This window comes from Heterodontus francisci, unplaced genomic scaffold (genome assembly GCF_036365525.1).
Source record: "Heterodontus francisci isolate sHetFra1 unplaced genomic scaffold, sHetFra1.hap1 HAP1_SCAFFOLD_64, whole genome shotgun sequence".
Taxonomy (NCBI): domain Eukaryota; kingdom Metazoa; phylum Chordata; class Chondrichthyes; order Heterodontiformes; family Heterodontidae; genus Heterodontus; species Heterodontus francisci.
This window is the reverse complement of record NW_027140221.1, coordinates 1,259,894-1,270,622: the sequence shown is the minus strand read 5'-3', so window position 1 is coordinate 1,270,622 and position 10,729 is coordinate 1,259,894.

Sequence of the window (10,729 nt, the reverse complement as noted above, 5' to 3'; positions counted from 1 at the left end):
CCCCATGTTTAATAATTCTATTCTCAGAGTCAGTTTGTTCAGTGGTGAAACGTTTGTGAATAATTTCATGTATCGACAGAACATCCAAGTCTCCACCTGTCCACCTACACTCTTCGCTTCATCTACAATGCATGGAATAAACAGGATCGAAAGCTTCTTCCAGACAAACCTCACCATCATTGAAATTCCTTCTCCTGGAATTATAAAGTAAACAGTTAGAATGTGGGATATATTAATTTATAAAGCATCAGCATCAGCGTTGTACTGATAATCTACAGATAAATGGGAGACTCTTGATTCCAACTGATAGGGTGTAAACCAATAAAACATCACGTCAATACTTTCGATTTTGCAATGTAGCCCAGTGACAGTGAAGGCTCCACAGTGAAACAGAGATGGAGATGTCAGCAGCAACCTCAATTCAGTTGTCATATCTCTGAAGCAGCATCAGACACAGACAGAATGAAATAATATTTGACAACAGTGATAAACAATGAATACATTGAAATCCCAGTAAATTGGGCCATGTTATTGCGGTGGGAGGACATTGTACTGTCCCCTTGTAACACCGAGGCCGTGAGATATCTTATTATCCATCACTGAAAAAACAATTCCTAAAAATATTCCAGGACCTGTTAGAACCACATCATGAAACTGTTGAAAGCTACTGATGGTCTGACACTTCATCCTCATCGAGATGCCGGGTTTGAATACATTCAATACACAGCACAATGCAGTAACAACTCCTCGGTTACTTACATCAACACCATTCAGGGTATAATACAGCTCCTGCAAGACTGAAAGAGCAGACAATGAGGATATTGCAACTGCAAGTTGCTGCAAAAGAACAGGCGGCTGTGCAACACACACAGTGCGAAATAATAACAAGTACAGCAGCACCGTTAACATCGATTTGCACCATTAATAGCTGGGATACTGATTTACCATTAACTCCAATTGCTGCAAGTACAGGACAGTAAATGCAAAAGATTTGAATGATTACTGGATATCCCATTTCTGTGAGAAGCAAAGACTTCTGTTAGCTTGGAATCCACAGCTGCAGCACGTACTCAGAGATGATCCATTCCAACGGGTCCTGATTTATACAGGGGATAAGCCTCCACTGACACGGTTAAACCCCCTGATCATTGACATTAGTTGCACTCACCTGAACAAACGCATTACATCAGCAGCTTTGACTCTAATGTAACTAATGTGGTGAATCAAACACAATCATTTCAATGTCAATTGCTTTTTCATAGGAAGACCCCTCTTTGCAATAAACTTGAAATCTGTACTCATACTGGATGGATGCTCCGATTATGAGTGGCATCGTTTACATTTTCCATTTCATTGCATTGATCTTGTTCACTACTGACGTTTCTATTGTAAATATAACTGATCTGTCTGCAGTGGGCACTGAATCCAGGGACAAAAGCAATCCCATTTCACTCTGTTGCTGCCTTTTCCAGTTAAAATGCGAACTTTGAGGATCTGATATGGGATCATGTTCAGGGTACAGCCTAGAAACTGCTGTGGGTGATATTAGGGGACCAACACTCTCCACCTCCATTGGGGAGGCACTCGCAGAGTGATAATATCACTGGTTAGGAAATCCAGGGGCCCAACCAAATGGCCTGGGGACATGGATTCAAATTACACCATGACAGCTATATAAATTAGTTGCAGCTCTCCATCTTTGTATAAAGTGGAGGGGGGTCCCTCTGTATTTATAAAGTGGAGCGAACATCCTCTCTCTGTATAATGTGGATGGAGCTGAAGGACAGAGGAGAGAGAGAAATGAGCACAAATGGAGAAACAGAGAGAGGATGAAGTGAAAGACAGTAATCTGGGAGCAGAGCGGAATGTCGACTGGCGGATCTGCGAGGAAGCTGTTCTGGAGCGGCGGCAGGCTCTCTCCTACTCCCTGTGTCTCTGTAAGGTGATTGGATGGGTAAGTAACAGCTGTTACCGCACTTAAATTGCTTACAAATTGAGAACTTTAAAAAAAAAACCTCAAGTGATAAGGTTAGCAGTGCTACTTAAATTAGAGTAATTTATTAAGGACTTTAGATTGTAGTAGTTAGTTTCTTGAGTAGAACAAGACCCCGAGTGTAATTAGTATATTTTAAAGGGAGTAACTAAATTAATTTAAAGGTAAGTCATGGCAGGAGTGCTCAGCCCTGTGGTGTGCTCCTCCTGCACGATGTGGGAAATCAGGAATGCTTCCAGTTTCCCTGACAACCATGTGTGCAGGAAGTGTATCCATTCGCAGCTACTGGCTACCCACAATACGGAGCTAGAGCTGCGGGTGGATACACTGTGGAGCATCAGTGATGCTGAGGACGTCGTGGATAGCACGTTTAGAGACGTGATCACGCAGGTAATGGCAGCACAGGCAGAAAAGATATTGGTAACCACCAGCCAGGGTAGTAGGCACAGGCAGGTAGTACAGGAGTCCCCTGTGGCCATCCCCCTCCAAACCTATATATTGCTTTGGATACTGTTAGGGGTGGGGGTTGGTGGGGAATGAACTCCCAGCAACAGCCTGGTCCGTGGCACCAAGGATGGCTCTGCTGCACAGCAGGGAAGAAAAAGGAGTGGAAGAGCTATAGTGATAGGGGTTATATCATAAGGGGTACAGATAGGCGTTTTTGTGCCCACAAACGTGATTCCAGGATGGTCTGTTGCCTCCCTGGTGCTCGGGTCAAGGATGTCACAGAGCGGCTGCAGGACATTTTGAAGAGGGAGGTTGAGCTACCAGAGGTCGTGGTACACATTGGTACCAATGACATCGATAGAAAATGGGATGAGGTCCTGCAACAAGAATTTAGGGTTCTAGTTGGCAGTGTAAAAAGCATGACTTCTAAGGTTGTAATCTCTGGATTACTCGCGCTGCCACGTGCTAGTGAGTTTTTAAATAGGAGGATAGAACAGATGAATGAGAAGCTGAGGAGATGGTGCAGGAGGGAGGGCTTTAATTTTCTGGATCACTGGGTCTGTTTCTGGCAAATGTGGGACCTGTACAGGTTGGACGGGTTGCACCTGAACTGGAATGGGACAAGCATCCTTTCTGGGAGATTTGCTTGTTCTGTTGGGGGGTTGGGGTGGGGGGGCGCAGTTAAACTAATTTGTCAGGGGAATGGGATACAGATTGAAGGTACAGTAAGATGTAATATAGAACAGAAAGTGATTCTGCCTGGAAGGCAGAGCAAATCTAGACCTGGTGAGGCACAAGGGAAAGTTGAAAGGTTGGATTGCATCTGTTTCAATGCAAAGTGTCTTACTAGTAAGGCAAATGATTTGAGAACGTTGATTAGCACATGGGATAATGATATTATTGCTGTCACAGAGACATGGTTGAGGGAGGGACAGGACTGGCAGCTCATTATGCCAGAGCATAGAATCTTCAGGCGCGACAGGGCAGGGGATAAAAGAGGAGGTGGCATTGCACTGTTGATCAAGGGGTCAATTAATTCAATAAGAAGGAATGACATCTCAGACGGTTCCTCAAATGAGGCCATTTGGGTGGAACTTTACGAAAAGGGGGCAATCACTTGGCTGTGTGTGTACTACAGGCCTCCAAACAGTCAGGAAGAGATAGAGGAGCAAATATGTAGGCAAATCTCTGACAGGTGTGAAAATAATAGGCTTTTCATAGTGGGGAATTTCAACTTCCCCAATATTAACTGGGTTGGTCTTCGTGCAAAAGGCTTATAATTCAGACAGGAGAGCTTTTTTAGCCAGTATGTAGAAAATCCTACAAGGGAAGGGATAGTACTGGACCTAATCCTAGGGTATTAAGCCGGTCAAGTGGTAGAAGTGTCAGTGGGGGAGCATTTCGGGGATTGTGACCATAACTCTGTAAGATTCAAAGTAGCTATGGAAAAAGACACAGATGGACCAGAAATAAAGGTACTGAATTGGGGCAAGGTCGATTTCAATATGATAAAACAGGATTTGTCCAAAGTGGCCTGGGAGCAGCTCCTTGTCGGAAAGTTTACATCACATCAGTTTGAGTCATTCAAAGAGGAATTAGTGATAGTCCAGAGCCAACATGTACCCGTTAAGGTGAAGGGTACCTGGGAACCCTGGATGTCAAGGGTTATAGAGCATTGGGTCAGGAAAAAAAGGAGGTTTGCGGTAGATCCCAAGTGCCGAAAACCGTGGAGGCACTAGAGGAGTGTAGAAAGTGTAGGGTGGCACTTAAAAAAGTAATTCGGTGAGTGAAGAGGGGGAATGAAAAAACAGTGGTGGACAAGATTTAAAAAAATCCCAAGGCGTTTTATAAGTATATCAAGGGTAAGAGGATAAGTGTAGGGCCCATTAGGGACCAACGTGGCAATCTTTGTGTGGGGCCAGAGGACATAGGTGAGGTTTTAAATGATTACTTTTCATTGGGGGCGGCACAGTGGTTAGCACCGCAGCCTCACAGCTCCAGGGACCCGGGTTCAATTCCGGGTACTGCCTGTGTGGAGTTTGCAAGTTCTCCCTGTGTCTGCGTGGGTTTTCTCCGGGTGCTCCGGTTTCCTCCCACAAGCCAAAAGACTTGCAGATTGATAGTTAAATTGGCCATTATAAATTGTCACTAGTATAGGTAGGTGGTAGGGAAATATAGGGACAGGTGGGGATGTTTGGTAGGAATATGGGATTAGTGTAGGATTAGTCTCAATAGGTGGTTGATGTTTGGCACAGACTCGGTGGGCCGAAGGGCCTGTTTCAGTGCTGCATCTCTAATCTAATCTAATCTAATTGGTGTTCACTATGGAGAAGAACGATGTAGGTGTAGAGATCAGGGAGGAAGATTGTTATATACTTGAACATATTAGCATTGAAACGGAGGAAATATTAGCTGTTTTTAGCAGTTTTAAAAGTGGGTAAATCCTCAAGCCCAGATGAGATGTTTCCCAGGCTGTTATGTGAGGCAGGGGAGGAGTTAGCAGGGGCTTTGACACAAATTTTCAAATCCTCTCTGGCCACAGGAGAGGTACCAGAGGACTGGAAGACAGCGAATGTGGTACGATTGCTCACGAAGCGTAGTAGGGATAAACCAGGTAATTACATGCCGGGGACTCTAACATCAGTTGTTGGGAATATATTGGAAATAAATCTAAGGGACAGGATTAATCGCCACTTGGAGCGGAAGGGATTAATCATGGCTTTGTCAGGACGAGATCGTGTCTAACTAACTTGATTGCATTTTTCGAGGAGGTCACGAGTTGTGTTGATGAGGGTAACGCGGTAGATGTAGTATACATGGATTTCAGTAAGGCTTTAGATAAGGTCCCGCACAGGAGATGTGTGAAGAAGGTGAGAGCCCATGGGATCCAGAGCAATATGCCAAATTGGATCCAAAATTTGCTTAGTGGCAGGGGTCAGACGGTAATGGTCGAGGGCTGTTTTTGAAATTGGAAGCCTGTGACCTGTGGTGTACCACAGGGATCGGTTCTGGGACCCTTGCTGTTTGTAGTGTACATTAATGATTTACACGTGAATATAGACGGTATGATCAGGAGGTTCGCAGATGACACGACAATTGGTATGTTGCAAATAGTGAGGAGGAAATCCTTAGGTTACAGGGAGAAATAGATGGGCTGGTAAGATGGGTGGAGCAGTGGCAAATGGAATTTAATCACGAAAAGTGTGAGGTAATGCATTTTGAGAGGACTAACAAGGCAATGGAATACACAATAGATGGCAGGACCCTAGGAAGTGCAGAAGGCCAGAGGGACCCTGGTGTACTTGTTCATAGATCACTGAAGGCAGCAGCACAGGTATTTAAGGTGGTTAGGACGGCATTTGGAATACTTGCCTTTATTAACGGAGGCATAGAATATAACAGCAGAGAGGTTATAACGGAGCTATATAAAACGCTAGTTAGCCACAGCTGCAGTACCATGTACAGTTCTGGTCACCACACGATAGGAAGAATGCGATTGCACTGGAGAGGGTGCAGAGGTGATTCACCAGGATGTTGCCTGGACTGGAGCATTTCAACTATGAAGAGGCTAGGGTTGTTTTGCTTGGAGCAGAGAAGGCTGTGGGGTGACATGATTGAGGTGTACAGGATTAAGAGGGGCATTGATAGGTTAGATAGGAGGAAACGTTTTCCCTCAGCGGAAGGGTCAAGAGCCAGGGGGCAGAGATTTTGGGTAAGAGGCAGGAGGTTTAGAAGAGATTTCAAGAAACATTTTTTTTTCACCCAGAGGATGGAATCTGGAACGCAGTACCTGAAGAGGTGGTGGAGGGAGGAACTCTCACAACATTTAAGAAGTATTTTGATGAGCACTTGAAACGCCATAGCATACGGGGCTAAGGGCCAAGTGCAGGAATATGGGACTAGAATAGTTGGGTGCTGTATGCCCGGCACAGACATGATGGACCGAAGGGCCTGATTCTGTGCTGCATAACTCTATGACTATGACTATGACTCTAACTCAAGGTGTGGTCTGACGAGGGCTTTCAACAACTGAAGCATTACTTCTACCTCCTTGTATTCTCGTCCTCTAGATATAAAGATCTATAGTCACTCTCCTACATCCAGTCATAGGAACGTAGGGAGAGGAAGAGGCCATTTGACCCTTCGAGCTTGTTTTATCATTGAATGAGATTATGGCTGATTTCTGCTCTAACAAAACTTTTGCCTCTGATCCCTAAATATATTTGGTTCACAAAAAGCTATCAACGTCAGATTTAAAATTTGCAATTAATATTTCATCAATTTCTGTTTGCAGAAGAGAGTTTTAAAATTCTAACACCCTGTTCATGTAGTAGTCTTTCTCCACTTCTCTCCTGAAAGACCTGGTTCTAAATGTTGACTATATTCCGAGTCCTTCCCCTCAATTATACAGAGTGACTGGAGAAGCTGGGATTGATCTCCTTAAGACAAAGAAATCTCAGAGGAAATTTGATAGAGGTGTTCAAAATCATTCAAGTTGTTGATGGCGTGGGTAAGGAAGTAGTTCCCAATGGCCGAAGAGCTAGTAGCCAGAGGACACAGATTTAACTTGACTGGCAAAGGAACAAGACATGGCATGATGACATTTTTTTCATGCACCGTGTTGTTGTGATCTGGAATGTACTTCTTGAAATAGAGATGGAAGCAGATTCAATTTTAGCATTCAATATTGTGGGAGAAGTTTTGCTGAACTTTGCTAATTGTCATGCAACTTTGTCGAAGCAGAAAAACAGGACACAGCTTGTAGCTAATTTAACCAATGGTCATAAAATGTAGACAGAGCAGCTAACCACAATCAACAGTTACAAGGTAGAGACTGAGATCATGGCTGATGTGGTGAAGTGGGCAAAGAATATTCAGCTGAACCTTCTGCTTTGCAAATTGCTTGTGCAACCCAGACAGACGTTAGCAACGGGCGGATGTGGTACCTGGAGTGTGCATTGACTTGCAGCCTTATGCGAAGCTGACCTCGGACTGTGCATGGTGTATAGTCACGTAGGCAGTCCTGTGGTTATCTTATAGTTTTATGTCTGATTGAGAAACTGTCTGCTCTGCCTCTGTTATACTATATAAGTCCACGGCGATCTTAGTTTAGAGATACAGCTCTGAAACTGTAGCTCTTTGGAGTAGCACTGGACCGCCTTTAGGTAAGGTGTACACCCCATGATATCATGCAATAAAGTGTTTCTTCTCAACGTCTGAGCCCGGAGAATTTGTTCAACAATTTGGCATAATCTGGATTTCTCCAACAATTTGGTGTAGTCAGCAGGATCCCTTTTGTACGGGATCCTGAATGAACGGAACGGGGATTAGGAACCAAATGTAGAAAATCCAGAAAATTTTAGAAACAATTTGGCGTAGTAGTGGTCTGGACTTGAGTCTGCACGAGTTTTTAATCCGCTGGGCGGAGTAAAGAGGCCGTGAGACAAAAGGGTTAGGACAGGAACGACTGGGGCTGTAACTAAATTTAATATAAAATTGACCCGACAGGCACGTGATCGTTGCTCCCGAGTTCATGGGTTGATCAGGCCCGAGAGAAAGAGACCCTGTGGGACGGAAGGAGGACGAAAGACCGTTGGCCTGAGAGACAGGGGTGATCCAGACTCAGCTGGCCAGGTTACCTTGAGAATTTAACTTTCGCAGCGCCTGTTCGTCACTTTGTGTGCGGTTCGGTTTCGTTTGTGTTAATTTCGTTCACTTCAAAGAAGAGAACACTTGTCGAGTGTCAAGCTGTTTGAGAAAGTCGAAGTAAGAATGGGCTCAACGGCTTCTAAGAAGGAAGGGTTGCCCCCAGGGACAGGTAACCCATGTCCCCTGGAGAAAGGCGACCCACGTCCGTTTGCCCCCTCGAAGGAGACGCAGAAGCGCCACGGTTGATATGTGTTTTAAAGATAATTGTGTTTTCGAGTAAAAACAAGTTACTGTGTCTTTAATTCGAATGTGTGATTGTCGGACGCTTCCACAAATGAATTGAATGTCTGGGATGCACAACTTGTGTTCTGTGCAGATTGTGTTCTGTGGATCTGTCGTTAACTCTTTGTTGTCTGTCTTTAATGTTGAAAATTGAAGTCTATTAAGTTGTTTGGAATTGAAGGAGTTTGAAAAGTGTTGAGTGTGTTCATTTCTATTTAGTGTTGTGCACCCAGGTATGGGATATAAAATTGAATTATATTTTAAGTTAAAGTTTTAATTTTAGTTGGTTTTGCAACTGTGAAAAGGCAATGAACAAATTTCTAAGAGATAAGCTTCATCCTTAAAGGTCTGAAGATGTCTGGCAGAAATCTAATTTGGGGTTTGGAACAATGTTTTAATTGGAAACTCTGCTTTGTTTTATTTTACAGTCTAAATTTGAAGACATGTTTTACTGACAGTTATACTGTTTTAAGGGAAAGAAAGGATAAAAAAGGAGATAATGGGAAAGATTAAAGTTTGTGTCAGGACCTGGTGTTAAGTCTTCTGTTGTAAGAATGTTAAATAACTTTTTCTTTAGTTTTGGTTTTATGACAGTCGTTTGAAAAGGGTGCCTGAAGAAAGAGCAAGTAAAATGACGTAATTTACCTACCTTTTAAAATAAGCACGTGCCATTATGTTGTGTGTAGTTAATAAGTATTATAAGTTACTAAGTCTGAATTGAATTAATACTGTTAAGGTTAATTGACCTGTTTAAGTTGAAGAACTGGAAATTTCATTTGTTGCCACAATGAACTTTCAAGTTTATGATGTCAAGTTATGGAGGAGTCTTAAGCTCCGGACAGAGGACTCACTCATATAACATCGGCAGTTTTGATTTAAATATTTATTGCAGTGAATTGAAATTTGGAAACAATTGGAGTTTAATCTAAAATGCTGTCTTTCCTGATGGAAATGCTTTCCTTTGAAGTTGAAAATGTTACACATGATTTTTTTGTTTTTTTAAACCCTAAGGATACCAAAAGGATTGAAAAAAAATTAAAATGGATAGTTCTTTTTGGTCAGAAAAGAAAGATTTCGTAAAGTGACGCAGCTGAGAATGTTTTGCTCCGCCCCCTTGGAGACAAACAAAGAACTTCACCCGCTGCAGCTTTTTGCATTGCTGAGAAACAAATTTATACATATTGGACATTGTTAAATTTTACATTTCTAAATTGACAGATATAAGTGGACAATTTAATCTACCAGCTGTGTCAGATTTTGACAGCAAAAGCCCTCCAGGGACCTTTTGTGTCAAAATAATTGGGGGGTGCACAAGAGAAGGAGCCAGCAATCAAACCAGCACTCAAAATTTATTAAACGGACAACAAGCTCCAATCACCACAGTTAACCCCACATTGTAATTACCGACGAGTACGGTTACGACCCAACAGCCACAAGTGACTGGTCTCCCTTGCCCGGTCTTGACTACAGGACTAGAAAATGGACTTGCAATAATAAAACCTAATAAAATTGTATATGATAATATAAAGCTAGAGTTGGTACCGGTAATATTGAATATCTCAGATATCCAGCTACCTGACTGGTGCCCTGAGAAGACCCGAGAGTTGTACAAGGTAGTACTGTAACAATTGTTGAGACAGGAATTTGGTAATGAGAAAATGATAAGGGGAAAAGATTACATAAAATACAATGATATTTTACCCTATGTTGTGGAAATTGGAAAAGAGGTAATTGGAACAACATTGTCCATTGTCTGAGTGTAGTCTGTAAAACCAGGTGATCATATGTCCTCATCCTATAGATAAATTGGCAGAATCATAATGTGGATTTAATACCACTGTAAATTGCACCATGGAAACTAGGAAGGCATTGTCAGGACTAACCCATGTGGCCTATATGGGAAAGGGGAAGTATTGCTTAACCACCGCAACGAAGGAATACCAGTACGGACGTAAACAGACTTGCCTGGTGAGCAACATTACATTTTGGTTCAACCCACAAATACCAACCCGAGTAGGGAAGACGGAGTTGTTGGAGATACATGAACAAAAGACAGAAACGATAACTGTGACAAAGCATTAAGGAGGATTTGACAAATTACCTTCGGGACTATGAATATACTATTCAGCCATTGCCCACACGCTTGGGTAAAAAGAGATAGCAGCTAGAAGCCATTGCAATTTGGAACAACAGTCGAAGATGCTACAAGATGAGATTGACGAGATAAATGATTCTTCCTGGCAGGAGAACTTATGGAACTGGGGGTCAGACATGCAGATACACCCCTGGTTTAGAATTGTCTCCCATGTCCTGATAGTGGTTTTGGGTATCCTGGTGTTAGATCTGACATACTTAATT